We start from the raw sequence: 15,788 nt of genomic DNA on the forward strand, positions 1-15,788 counted from the left end.
TGAGTGTATAATAGTGACAACAGTTTGATAATAAAAGTCGTAGTTTATCACTACTTTAAAACAATAATAATTGTTTTTTATTAATGTACTATTTCTGCTACTCCTGTAATATCAACGGCCTGCTTCCACCTTCTCTTTTACAACAAAAAAATTCAGACGACATCTATGCCCCGCTTTGGCAAACAAGCCACGAAATATTCTTTAAAGGCGGGACACAAAACACAATGTAAGGTTATGTTCAGTATAGCTTGTAAGCTGTAACTACGATAATTCTCTTCTGACTCTACATTTGTTTCACGTGCGCGTTTGTTAGCAAGATTTCACACGAAGCGACAAACGACACGTACTCCTGACGTCAGCCGCCGTGGCGGAGTGGTTAGCACATCGTGCTACGACGCCAGGGGTCCCAGTTTCGAATCCTGGCCTGGGCATGGATGTTTGTGAGTGTCCATTCCTCAATTTCATCACTCATCCCAATCTTCGCAAATTAGCCAAAAGTGGCACAAAATGGGAAGTAAAATCCAATCAAGCAACGTACTCCAGACGTCGTAGTACGGTGCACTAACCACTACACCATGAAGGTCGGCGGGCTTTCAGTGACTTCAGCACACACATAATCAAACACGCAGACCTCTAATTGTAGTGCGTGTATGAATTTTAATTCCACTTTATACACAAACACGGTAATCCGGAATGGACCTACAGTTTAAAGTTTGATCCGAATCATTAAGTGACCCGAACGGTAACGAACACGGAAACCCTTGATTTGAAGGTGAGAGCGTTATCCCTACATCGTCTGGGAAACTCTATGGGGTGTGTGCACTTCCGTATAGATGACACAATTACTTGCTTAACGTCCAAGATCTAAAGAGAGTTGCCGCCACGAACGTGGGTGGGGATAAACAGCGGGCGAGTTGTTTTCGTCCAATCACACTGAACCTTCAGCCAATGGGCGCAGCTGTCATTCTGCTCGTATATACTACTCCACGTGTAGTCTCAGTCACATGGCTGTGGATCAAGGAATATAGAAGTATTTTAGGAAGAGCATTCCGAGACACGGAGCTCTACCATTGGCCAGAAGCCGCAACGAGCTCTGACGTGGCCTAGGGGATCTGTCAAGTGGCGAGGCTCGCTTAGCAATGGAAGCTTACGGGAAATATTTTCATTTTTAATTGTCTACATCTTGGTTCTATTGACCATTTGCAGCAGAATAATAAGCAAAACGCAAGGAATAACACCTAGGCAATAATATGAAGAAGTTTACAGCACGCAATTACAATAAATGGCGTTATACATATCAAACAAAAAGTAATCTTATATCGCCCCTACATTGAAATCTGAAGTTGCGTATGGGTAAATAAATACAATTTTACGTATTAAATATTTCGCTACCACACCAATACTTATTATCCTTCATACCTTCAAATTTTCACAGATGTTTGTTATTAATAATTTGTTCATTATAATTTATATATCTAGTATACATAGGATGTCGCTGTCGCTGTTGTTATATGACGTCGCTTTTCTACGTATTTCTACATTCATAGATGAATGTGGCAAGCACTGGTGTACGCAGGGGGGGGGGGGCTTAAGGGACTGCAGCCCGCCAAAATTCTTAGAAGATCAAAAAATCAAATGAAGACAGTAATGAAGTAAAAATAACTTTAAAATGACCCCCGATAATTTTTTTGTGTTTGAATAACTTTTAAAACGAAGGATTATAATGGTAATTGGAGCTCGTATCTAATGAAAATAGAACAGCGACAACGCGATATCAGCGAAATTGGTTTTCGGCGATACATTCTATGAACCAATCTCATTCTGTTGAGTAAAGGTTAGATTCATGGCACTGAACCCGCGTACAATTTGAATTGAATTAACATAATCCTTTAGTGAGGTGGAAATGGGTTTTGGATATCTTTTTTTTTGTAGATGTGAAAATCTTTAACTAGTGATGCACACATGCTTTCGCTTACATTAAGGTTTACACTATGGTAAAATTGCAGAAATATTCTACCTAAAATGATTTGTGTTTAAAATACCGTAACATCAAAATGTTTTTTAGAAATTAATAAATAAATAATAAATGGATAAAATGCAATGTGGTTGGAAAGCGTAATCCCTTAATAAATTCAAGGAAACTCGTGCCAGCTCGATGGCGAATCTGGTCAACCGCGTGTTCGACTTTGAATGCCATCACTGAAGTTCCCGACTTGGAGTCACGTCGTGGTCATTGATGTTCTTTGTGCCTGCCCTTTCATCAATTTTATGTGATCAACACTCATCGCCGCGATTAACCAAAAGTGGTAAAAAAGCGACGTCAAATAACAAATACATGAACAATAGGCCTGGCCTCTGTCTTGGTTTAGCAATGTGCTTTGTTATTCACTATACGTCTCGCTGCACTTGCTTCCATGGACTTGAGTTTTATTAGTTTATTCAAATGTCGAATTCTAATAAAAGTTCTTGTTCTGACATACAGGGAAATAATCTATTCGTTAACTTCAGAAAATTTTGACTGAAGTACTGTCTTTAGAGTGTCCATAACTTTATGTTGCTTGGAAACAGTTGACCCATGGAAGGATGCAAACACAATCTCAAATTGAATAACTTTTTCCATATCCGAACCACTACGTGCCTCCACCGGGTACCGAACCCGGAATCCCTCGATTATAAGGCGATGACGCCACCACTACGCCATCGGGGAGCACAAGAATGTTTACCTTTGGCACGCTTATTCATGGTTCAGACACCGAATACACGTAATACGACCTAAATTACTCGCTTTAATACTCATATTCAAGACAAACAGCACAAGCACTTCTGTAAACGAATACCTGATCGCTACTACAAGACCTGCAGATTTTTCTGACATCTGGGAGAAATCTGTGCCTCGAAATTGGCTTATACCGAACAATGAAAGCCATGTCGCTTTCGGAAACTGGAAGCAATTACTTTCCATTTGAATGTTCCCAACTGCAGGTATGAACCCCCTCGGTGTACGTCAAATCGTCGATCGTATATCCCTTACCTGGAGAAATCGCTAGCATAACGCTCTATGAACTCAGAAGCGAACCTTGGTTGAGGCATGGGTGTGCATCATTGTGTGTCTTATCTATTTCATCTTTCATTTTCATTTCATTTCCCTAGTTTGCTCTATATGTCAAAAAGCGACGTGAAATATTAAAACAGATTGATTGAATTGGCGTTTTAAGTCCAGTTTATGCACATTGAGGCTAATTGGGACTGTACCTACAGTTTAAAGTGGGATCCGAACCACTACGTGCCTCCACCGGGTACCGAACCCGGGATCCCTCGATTATAAGTCGATGACGCCACCACTACGCCATCCGGGAAGCCCTCAAAATAGAAATAGATGAGAACGTTAATTGGTTCAGTAACGATCTCGCTACCCAGCGAAGGTTTAAGGCTCGAGTCTCGCCTGGACATTTTGTCCCTTTGCGGGTGTCCATCTATTTCATCTATTCATTACTCATCCTCGCCTTCCAATGAGGTAAAAGTTACAGGAAAGCAACCCAAAAATAAGAAAAAAAATATTTGCCTCGTAATGACGCAATTTGACAAGGACGCCCGCAAGATGTTTTCACAGGAGAGGCAGCAGTGCTCAAAGAGGGAAAGGTTTTGGAATGCTATCTCTCTAGTTAAGAATATCCTCTTAAAGAAAATTCCCCCACTAGGATAAATTGCATAGACATCCTCCGCCCACTACATTTTCTATATGATTTTGCAATATACTCGTACTTATTATGTTATGCAGCAGTAACTTCAATTAATTCTTGTCAACAATAAGTCGCCCCTGCAAAGAAGTTGCTGAAATTCTACTGCTGGAAATTTTTAAAATACAACACTACCTGAATATATGTACAATATATTGACATAATTTGATGCATGTTTCTTCCGTATCAAAAAACAAAAAAAAAAAAACACTACGTGTTAAATAAAAATTAAATAAGAAGGATACTGTTATAGACATTCGTATTATTGAAACTGATGGCAATATTTGCATTCATACGGCTTAGACGTTTATTAATGCGTAACTGTAACTTTATAATAATAATAGTTTTACTCACAGACACACAACACCGACATTTTGGAGCTTCCCGTGGATGCAACTCGACAGGACCCAAAGACTACAAAAAAGCCTAAATATAGGGTCGTTACACACACACACACACAATATATATATATACCCAATTGTATTAATTTCCACGCAGTACACCCTGGACTGTATTTTACATACTAGTGACTAGCGAGGCTCTGGCGTCTGGACTCGTGGCTATTATAATGCTTGGTGGGGCTCGTATTGTGTTGTCCTTACATGTTTATGATTGTCCCTTCAACCACCTCATCTTATCACGATTCATCCTCATCTTCGCGATTAGCCAGAAGTAGCAGAAAAACGAAATAATAACAAATCAATATGTGTGTATGTGTCGTTCATTTAAAGACGAATTTCTACTGGGTTGATCGCTACTTTGAGGATGAATGATGAACTAATGAGTGGAGAATGAGACAAACATTGCTATATGCCTTACTATTGTTCAAACTGGGGCCTCTGGCTTCCTAAAGCGTTATGCTGTCATGGAGACCGGTTATATACATATAGAGGGACTTGCTTAATCCTTTCGGTTCAATCTTACTCTCTCGATCCTGTTGCTGTTATGTCCATGTTATAATTAATTAAGTTAGTAAACTATTTGCATGAAAATATGCGCACGAGACTCTACTCCCACCCCCCTCCAGCACACACAGGCATTTCAAATTGTTTCACTTCACGATTTTTCGGGTGTTCTATCTATTGTGTTCGTCTCAAGATGACACTCTCATCTAATAATCATTTAACTTCATTGCTGTGTCTCGTAATCAAGGGGTCCCGGGGTCGATACCCGGTGAAGGTACATGGTGGTTCGGATTCCACTTTAACCTGTAGGTCCAGTCCCGATTAGCCTTACTGTGCATAAAGTGGACTTAAAACACCAAATCAACCAATCAACCAACCAACCAACTTTATTGCTGCGTGTAGAAGTGTAGACAAATAGTGTTAAAGAACCAGAGACATGGATTCCCTTTTTGCTGAATTCAGCATGAATTTGTTAGTTTGCCATCCTCAGTTAACTTGAGAAGGTACGGGAAAGCAGTGAAGAAGAACTACATGTTATAAACATTGCTTCCCAAGAGTTATAATCGCCTCCATGAGGCGATAAACTTGTATGATTTTACATGTTATTAAGCGGCCCGCAGCTGAGGGTTCCCCTTTTTGACGTCACTCTAGCAGAAGACCTTCACATGCCGCCGCAGCGCGGGAAGCCGGAATAGCACCCCCTGGCTGTGGATATGCTGTTGCCGTACTTTGCAACATCAATGTGGAGATCGTGGGAAGGCGGAGGGACAAGGTGGCGTAGAGTAGATGTGTGGAACATTGTGGATTTAATGTGATTGTTGCAGCTGGTTGGCGCGATCCGTCGACTTCAAAACCAGCCGGCTCATTTTTAACCGTAGTTTTAAACGTTACTCAAAGGCAAAGGTGGTAATCGGGGTTATTTAATCGTTGGTTTTGCATATACCACTTTGGGTTTTCCCAAGTTATTTACTGCATTTACAAATGTTCTCTAAATTTCGGGATGGGTTACAGCAGGGGTGGAAAAATTCAGGGTGTTCAGTCGTCATGGACCCTGAAAATTTTCACTTGGTGCCTGAATTTTTAAATTCAGTTCTTTTCTTTTAATATTTGGAGTTAGCTCACGAAAATTTCTGTCAGCTTTTTTTTTAAAAAAAAAACAACAAAAAAAACGAGCATAATATGTGTTGTGTGTTTTCTATATAACATGTAAAATTAAATATGAATAATGAACATGCTATTATAAATGTTTGCACTGTTGTTAGCCGATTGATTGACTGATTTGCTTTATTTTACTTCGCCTTTTGTGCCACTTTTGGCTAATTTGCGAAGATGGGGATGAGTGGTGAAATTGATGAATGGACACTTACAAACATCCATGCCCAGGCCAGGATTCGAACCCGAAACCCTTGGTGTTGCTAGCAGAATTTTAAAATTTCCATCGATATGGTAGTCGGCCATTATACAGGGTGGTACAAAAAGATGTTACCACTTTTATGGGAAGTTGAGTTCTTATGTTTATTTTGTTGTCATTATGTTGGACATTGTTTGATTTGTGAAATATATTTTTTAATTTTTTTTTATGTTTTGGCTCAGCTCCATCATTCAATCAGTGAGCACCTTCAACCTGGGCGCCACCGATCTCGATGCACGCATGCATCCGTTCAATGGTACTCTCGAGTACTCTGTGACACATAGCGACAGGCACGGACTGTACCACATTGGTGATTCGCTGACGAAGGTCTTGCTGGTCCCTTGGTTTCACAGCATAAACACGTTTCTTCACCATCCCCCCATAACCAAAAGTCAACCTCCCAAATGAGTGGTAACATCAATAAATATTAATAACTCAACTAGTGTTGCCCACGAGACGAGACTTTGGCCTGTCTCGTGTTGTGGAAATGCTGTGAAATGCTGTCTCGTCTCGAAAATATTCGTTTGTCTCGGGACACATGATCAATCTCGTCTCGTCTCAATATCGTTATCAATAAATATTAATAACTCAACTAGTGTTGCCCACGAGACGAGACTTTGGCCTGTCTCCTCCCGTGGGCAACACTAAACTCAACCTCCCATAAAAGTGGTAACATCTTTTTGGAACACCCTGTACTAGAATATATTGCATAGTTATTTATGCTGTTACAAGTTGAGCCATCTTTAGGCCCAACAGTTAATTACTTTTAATCCAGTATTTTATTAATTAATAAATCAATTATTTAAAGATTACATTTCATAGGCTATTTAAGTTGGATTCATGGCTTTCTTAGCCAATATCCCCCCAACCCCACAAAATGCTACCTCTTCAATTATTTTTACTTTTGTTTACCCCGGGGCTGTAGCCCGATCAGTTCTCCCTATTGTACGCCAGTCATTGTTTGAGACAGAGATAGAATTGGGTAGAAGGAAGCAACAATTCAACTCTTTAGCACTGCGCTATTTTTTCTACGATATTTCGGGAGCGACGGACGGACGGGGAAGGGCAATTTTGGAACAGCCAGGAAAATGGAATCACCTAAATCCATTTTTACAAGCTACAAATCTCGTTCAGGAATAAATATTGTGCAGTAATTTCGCGTTTCCACGGCAACCACCTTAAAGAAACTAAGAACCCATCAGAGAGCGTGTTCCGGCCTGGCCTTTCCGATTTCAGCGTCCACTGATTGAATTTCAGAGAAAGCGCGGGGGCTGCGTATACGCCGCCGGCTTTTGCGAGCGGGAAAAAATATATTGGATGCCCAGTTCGGCGGAAGCGTTGAATAATGTAATGACAGGAGGCGGGAAATCGGAAAATATGTCGGAGAGTGGCTAGGGAGTGAAATAGTGATGGAGTGACTTTGACCTGTGCCCCCAAGGCTTCTAAAAATAATATAGTAGGTATTAATAATACAACCGCGCTGGTCCCGTCGTTATGGTGTCGGGTGGGCAGTAGGGATACCCGGGATCCATTCCCAGGGCAGATCATGTCAGGTGGCAGCAATGTCCCCCCGAAGTATTTTTTTAATTGACAGATTTCGATGTTTTATGTAATATAAAATGTGTTTCAGGTTCCGTAAGCCACAACCCTGGGGGAGGGGGGGGGGTAAAGATCATATCGCCTCGAAAATGGCAGAAATCGAGAATATGTGGGGCGCTACCCCCACACCCCCTAAATGTGCCTTCATGGCACGGTGCTATGTGCACGGGTAACTTTACCTAAACCCCGTACCAGCTAACTATAGACCAGCCGAACGAGAACAAGTAGTGACTTGAGACGGCTCCACCAATGAACAGTGAGAGAAACGGGATTGCGTAATGGGCGACGGGAGTTACCCGATTTCCCTGGTTCTGTCTGTAAACTTTTGAAAGCAACAATACCGCACGAACATGGCAAACGGGCCGTATTTTTGTCTCAGGTCCATGCGATTGGTTTAAGAATTTCTTAGGGAAATATTAGGGATAAAACTGCAAGAGCAAATTTTAACAAGCCGTGTATTTAGCGTACGGACTAAGGTCTGGACCGTACGTCATTACATGCCATGAAATGTCCTTACATGTACGGTCAGGATCGTACGGTTGGCAACGCTGCGCTTTCTCTACCTTAACATCCTCCAACCCCATGTGCCTTCATGGCATGATTCAATGTGCAGAAGGTATGATTAGGGACACTAGATGTCCTGATTTTCGCAGGACAGTCCTTTTCTTTAGGGCCATGTCCTGCGGTCTGCGATGACACTCCAAAAAACCAAATATGCCCTATTTTCCAACAGCGTCCTGCGAAATGTCCTGCGTTAGCGCCTTTTAAATTAATATTATTGTTAGTTTGCAAAGAAATAGTTGTAGATATAAAAATTTTCACGCTCGCTTCGACCGCATCTTTCGTATTACTGTAAAGGTTATGCGAGAATATAAGGTACCGCGTGATTACTAAAAGTATATGCAGGGGCGATTTGAAAATTGAAAATAGCAATTCTGGAGATTATCTTGTTTGATTGATGAGTTGATTACTACAGCTGTGACAAGAGACAAATATATTATCAGTATTGATTAATATTTAAATATTATTTCACAATGCTTTATGGTAAGAAAGTAAAAAAACGCAAACAAAAAAAACCAGTAAGAACGAGAGAGATAGGAAGGATAATCTGTCAAATTAAGAAGATAAGCAACAGGAAGAACGAGAAAGAGAGGAAAAACCTCCGTGGCAGAGTAGTTCACCGCTAGGATGTCATGGGCCCTGGGGTCGAATCCCGGCCTGGGCATGGATGTTTTTCGGGAGTGACCATGAATTTAATCATATCATCACTCATATTCATTGTTGCTATTAGCCAAAAGTGACAGAAAAGCGACGTTAAATCAAATCAATATGAAAAGAGATTAAAGAGAATTGTGTAATATTTCAGGAGACATGTAAGCAGCATGACTTTTCCTTTGCCAAAGAGGGTGGAGGGGTGAATTGACCCTGTGCTCTTTTAGTTGTAGCTGCAATCCAACCCCCACCCCTCCACAGTAACGGATTAAGGCGGGTGCTATTGATGCTGCAGCATTAGACGCATTCCTGAAATAGGCCCAGATGAAAACAGGCGGAAGAGAACACTAAAAAAGTTGTTAATGTTGTACAGATTGTTAGGTGGGGTGTGCAGGAGGATGGCCGTGGGCTCATTAACAAACTTATGGATTTCGGTATTTTGCCCAAAGAAGATTCTTAGGCTTGATTGATTTGTTGTTTTAAGTCCACTTTATGCACAGTAATGCTAATCGGGACTGGACCTACAGTTTCTTTAAAGCGGGATCCGAACCACTTGTGCCTCCACCGGGTATCCAACCCGGGACCCCTTGAAGGTGCTTAGACGACAGTGACGGTGACAATCACGATGTAAAAGATAATGTGGAATCGCCGTCGCGATTAAGAAACATATAGAAACGAATCGTTAAATAACCAGATGCAAAGGGTAATTTCACAAGTCTACATGAAACATGCTCAAACTTACCTTGAAACAGAAGAAGAAACGTCCTGCCGTTCGTCCAACAGGTCTAGCTCTTGAACGAAACACACCACCACTTACTTCAACGAACAGAAACACAAACCAACACAGTTATCACATAAAAAAAAGGCTTCGATTTTCAGATGTTTTTCCAGACACACATTTGGCAATCGTGGGGTCTTTTCGTGAACACTCGAGTTAAAATTCTACTGGGTTACTTTACCTTAGCTACACGTTTCTAAACCACTAACCGCAAAGCGTGAGAAATTTGTGAATATCGACACACGAATTGAATGTGAACTAAATATAGGAATAAAACAAATTACTAACGTAAAATAACAAACGAAAAGCTATTGCTGATTAACTATACGTGTATATCTTCGAAACGAGCTTCATTTATATCAACAGCGGAATTCATAGTTTTCCAGTTAACATTTCATTTGTGCGTATCGTGACTCAACTTGAGCATTCCCAGATACAAAATCACTCTTTACGTCGTGACATCTAGTGTTATTATGCGGAAAAACGCTGTGATTACCACATTTCCCATTGTATCAGTAAGTTTTTATGTATATAGCACGTACACGTGTAAGAACACACATCAACACACTATTCTTGTTCCTTTAGCAGCATTTAAAGGGTAAGTGCAGCTTCTTTACTGGCAATTCGCGCAGGGTAGGTCGTCACTTCGAGAGCCGAATGGTGCTAAAGTCACTTTTTACGGAATGAAGCATTGAAAACAAAACGCACTGGTGAAGTTTACATTGATTGAAGCATGTACCGTTGATGAACACAAGCCAATTAAGGAACTCGGACGCAGAACTGACGGTACACAAGGTCCCATTAGGCAGTTCCACAAGTCTCCCGACTCGCAGCTCCGGCACGTTGGCCTCGACACTTGCACCTATTTCGAGTGCCGCGGAAGAACTGGATTCGAGCGGCACGAAGTCGACTCCAGCGCCAACTGCCGGCCGGCGGGCGAAGCAAAGCGAGACGAGAGGAGGCAGCGGGCCAACTCGGACTTGCCAGCCCGCTTGTCTGTCGGCCCACGAGTCGATCACGCCTTTACGCGTGCGTGCGTGCTATTTTATCTTACCCCCACTCCCTCCTCAACATTCCCGATCTGCCAGAACTTCTCACCGATGACTTTTCCAGCGCTGCTGTCCGTAGAAAGACGCATTCGTGTTGTTGTTACATCTGTCTGACGAAACCTACGACAACTTAGGTGGCACTGGAAAGTGTAGTGGTGCTAATAACTTTACGCCAGTCGGTAGGGCGTCTGACTGCCACGCAGAAGACCCAGCTTCGATTCGCGAGGTGGGTGATCTAAGGTCGGAATTTTTCCGGCCTTGTCCCCGCATAAAGCAGCTCACCCAGTCTTAAATCAATGTGTACCTGGGGGCAACCCTGATTGGTGAAGAGGGCCGGAGGGTGGTGCTCATCACATCACCCCCAAAATGGCAGAGATCGAGAATGTGCGGGGCCCTACCACAACAAACCACACTAAATGTGCTTTCATGGCACGGTACCATACGCACGGGAAACTTTACCGTTACCTTACCTTACCAGTGTTGAATCCAGATGCTTTCGTCCTGGAGGGATATGAAACTTCCAAGGGGGAATATCATGAATATGCAATATTTCAAAATTGCCCCTTACGTCTGATATGTAGACTAATCAAATTAAATTACATTAAGTCTGCACAAGCACGTCACCATAATTCAACATCAAATTGTTGACTGACTAACCATTAAAATAGCTGAAAGAAGTTGAAATTCGTTACAATAGAAGCTCACACGTGTCCATTGTTGAGTTGAAATGAAATGATATTACTAGTTTGCAATAATCAAAATGGACGATATTCAAAATCGTTCATTATTTTGACTATATTCTTCTTCTTCTTATCTTCTATATATAAAAAAATAGATGTATGTATGTGTGTTCGTTCCGGCATAACTCTCGAACGCCTGGAGCGATTTCAACAAAACTTGGTACTCGTATAACTTGCAATCTCGAAAGAAATACTGTGGGGGTAAGACACCCCCGGCACCCCTAGGGGTCGGGTGGGAAGGGGACATAAAATAGTATTCTCTTGTGTGGCATTTTCGTGTCGTATCCTGCAAGTTATGCTTCCTGCACAGCACGGCGAAGTTGGTTGTCTACACAGAAGCTGCGATATTGCTATCCTCGAGCAATTTCAACACATATCACAATCTGGAAAGAAATACTGTGGGGGTAAGTCACCCCTGGCACCCCTAGGGGTGCGGGTGGAAAGGGGAGTGACATGTAAAAATAATCGAAAACGACCGATATTAGTGTGGAATCCATAGTTTTCGGGATCACTAAGATGAAAAGTGACACTCCCAATGTCGTTGAACTCCAAGTTCATTTTACACTATAGTTACAATTCATTATTTTCCTGTCTAATAGAAGATTGGGATAAATAAATACCCGGGCAACGCCGGGTAATCAGCTTGTTAATTATAAACGTAGAAGACTGAATCATTGCTTATTATTACGAAGAAGCCAGGAAAAGAACTTTATGCCTTAAATTAAAGTGAATGAGATAAAGTCAATGTGAACATGGTTGCCACATTACTTATTTATTGTGCAAATGTTCTGCCAGTTTATTGAAATTTGCGGGAGGGTACAAGTGCATGTGGAAACATGGAATAAAGGCATATAGGATGGTGTGGATATCACTGATCCCAATTTTCTTTCCCATTCATGAAAGACGAACACAAACATCCACGTCTGATCCGGGATTCGAACCCGGGACTCCTGGCGTCGTAGCGAGCCGGGATAACCACTCCGCCACGGAGATTGGCAAGCACGCTTTGATTATAATAATAATAGTTTATTTTAAGTGTTGAGCACAGCATGAAACCTAATACAGCACTAAGTCAAATACAAAAGTACAAAGTTACACGAATCAAATACATAAGCTGCAGAATAACATAACATAACAAGTTAGCACATTTACACTTCAAGTTACAGTTTTCAATGAGATCTATTATATCTCTGATACTAATAATTGTTTATAGTTATATAATATTGTGCAATTAACTGTGTATTGTTCTAATAATAATAATGATCATATTTATTGAAGTGATGATAACGATTAAACAACCACTGTGTTATACAAAATTAAAAAATTGAATACATAATTATAAAATAAAACAGTAGATCCTACAATTTTATACATCAACATAAATTCAAATTGTAGGTTTCAACAAGATCAGCTACTAAACCTCTTGCCTTGTTTAGGCATGTGAGAATTGAGATATACCTATGTGAATATCTGGGAATTTTAAAAGCTATATTTTTCAAAAAGTATTTTTCTTCTTTCCTCTAAGGAAAACATATTCAACTGTGATAACCATTCAGAGTAATGTTGGTCATAGTAATTTTTTTTAAACTTTGTGCATAATAACCTGATAAAAAGTTTTTGAACTGATTCAACTTTTTGAAGGTGACTGGTTGCAGTCAGAAACCATAATTCATTTACATATTCAAGAATAGGACGAACTATCGTTTTATACAGGAATATTAAGGTATCTTCCTTTTTAAAAACTTTCCATGAGAAAAATATATAACCAAGCATTCTCTTTGCTCTTTTGCAAATTTCTGAAATGTGCTCATCAAATATGAGAGAGGAGTCTATTACTATTCCTAAGTCTTTATGACTGTCGCACACTTGGATTTTATTTTCATAAATAAAATAGTTGGAGACTATATAATGAACTTTCTTAGTACATCTTAAAACTTTACACTTTTTCAAGTTAATTTCTATTTCATTAATCTTGCACCAATATGTCATTCTATCGAGATCAGCCTGAAGTTGAGCGACATCATTATTTGTTAAAATACTCTTAAAAATTTTTATATCATCTGCATATAGTAAACATGTGCTAGATTTAAAACATAATGTAACATCATTGATAAAAACAGCGAACAGAATTGGGCCGAGTGGCGACCCTTGAGGTACTCCACAAAGTATTTCTTGTTTAGAAGAATTTGTTTCACCAATCTTAACAGAGAAACTTCTATTTACTAAAAAGTTGGAAAACCATTTCAGAAATCGTGGTGATAATCCCATTTGGTCGAGTTTGTAAATTAATAACTGATGGCTGACACTATCAAAGGCTTTAGCCAAGTCAATAAATAAAATATCGGTCTGGGATTGCTTCCTAATGTTAGATTTAAGAGAGTCTATTAAAACCAATAAATTTGTGATAGTAGACCTTTTTCTAAAAAATCCATGCTGATTTCCATCAATATATTGTTTAAAAGAAAAAGACAAATAGTCAGCAATTATGTGTTCAAAAACCTTTGCCATGGAATTTAATATAGTAATTGGTCTATAATTATTAAGATCATTGGCTTTCCCATCTTTGTTTTTAGTTACAGGTACAATAAACACATTTTTCCAGATATCTGGAAATATTCCAGAAGTAAGTGACATGTTGTAAATTTTAGTTAACAATGGTACAAAAACATCTTTGTTTGCTTTCAAAATAAAATTAGGTATGCCATCAGGACCTATTGAAGACCTGCCTTTTAGTTTGTTAATTGTATCACTTACATCCTTTTCCAAGATAACAGGTACATCAATTAAGTTGGTGTATGAATGAAGAATAATATTTTTAAAATTTACATGACTTCTTTTTGAGAAAGATTTGTGAAAAAGCTCACTAAAAGCATTAGCAATATCATATTCATTGAACAGTACATCATTATCATAAATAATTTCAGTGATAGTATTTTCTCTCTTCTTTCCATTAAAGTGAAACCAAAAAGCATTCTTGTCACCATTAACATTGTTTTCTAAGGAGGAGTAGTATTGCTCCTTTACATTAGAATATTCCTTTTTAACATCTTTCCTTAATTGGGAATAAGTAGTGTAATATACACACTTATTTGTAAGTTTAAATTTATCATGATACCTTCTCTTTTTATTGATCATTCTCTTTAGTTTCCTTGTCATCCAAGGCAGTTGATTGTTTGTTCTTTTAACTTTTGAAGGAATATTGTTTTTTAATATTGCATACAAATTTCTAGTCAGTTCCATAACAGATTGTTGTACATCATTAGATATTTCAACCATATATGGTAAATGCAACAATTCATTATAAACATTCACATAGTCACCTCTGGCGAAATTAAGACATCTATAAATATTATTTTCCCTTGTATTATAAGATAATAACAATAGTAGATTCTTATCAAGCAGACGAGTTTCTATGTTATTTGTATCAACAATGATCACAGGAGAAAAGAGATAAAGCCTGAGAATTTATTCCCCTATGAAAAACTGTCACAAACATCGACAATATTTGACCTAGAATCTTCTCGTTTTGTGTCATCATAAGTTAACCAGTTGGCATTATGCTCTTTTAATCAACAAATCCCGGATTCAATTCCCGCTTATTTAAGTGTCTAGTAAATATAGTCCTAATTAATGTACTTGTCATAGATTTTGTTTTATTATTTTACTATACTTATATGAAAAAGAAGGCTGCTCAAACATTTTTGTTCGTTGATATACATATACAGGGCTACTACAAATGAAATAGACACATTCAATGTTGTATAAAACAAAAACTATTCGTAATATCGACATGAATTTTGCGCTGTAAGGTTGAGGAACTGTGAAGTTTCGATAAGACACATTGTTGGTGTTTGTTGTTGTTCCGGTGCAACAATTGCTATAGCTCTTTTCAGTTCTTACGGCGGGCGCTCTAGAAGCTGGCAGGGGAAGTGGGGAGCGGGAAAGCGACCAATCCAGAGCGATAAGAAACGTAGCGGCCAGTAGAACGAGTTTCACGTAGTGCTTTTTCCGGCCGCGTCGTGTCTCTCGGCGCCACTGCTGTTGTCTGGTTGGTCTGTTGCGTAATCCCCGCTCCCCACTTCCCTTGGCAGAACTAGGACCGGCCGCCGTGAGAACTGAAAAGAGCTATAAGATGGCTGCAAACGCTGTTGAAAAACCATATTGTGTTCTCAAACTAGCCAAAACAAACTCCGTTACTGTCGTACAACGACATTTTCGAACACGTTTCGAAAATCCAGCACCTACGATCTAAGATTGGTACAGAAACTTTGAAACAACAGGGTGTTTATGTAAAGGCAAAGGCTGTTTTCCAGTTAAGTCCACAGCAAGGGCGAGTTTGGAACTACAAATGGCACAA

At 39.7% G+C, this 15,788-nt stretch overlaps 1 protein-coding gene across 1 annotated transcript in view; it reads right to left on the minus strand.

The window, feature by feature from the left end:
- LOC145989867 (chaoptin) overlaps positions 1-10,553 on the minus strand; it is an 838,754-nt gene extending 828,201 nt beyond the window's left edge. Inside the window, exon 1 of the mRNA XM_083125332.1 lies at positions 9,607-10,553. The gene's annotated coding sequence lies outside the window, so the exon portion shown is untranslated. The remainder of the gene's footprint in view (positions 1-9,606) is intronic.
- Positions 10,554-15,788: the final 5,235 nt, after the last annotated feature.

The sequence above is a fragment of the Lepisma saccharinum genome, chromosome 7 (genome assembly GCF_977018435.1).
Source record: "Lepisma saccharinum chromosome 7, izLepSacc3.1, whole genome shotgun sequence".
Classification (NCBI taxonomy): domain Eukaryota; kingdom Metazoa; phylum Arthropoda; class Insecta; order Zygentoma; family Lepismatidae; genus Lepisma; species Lepisma saccharinum.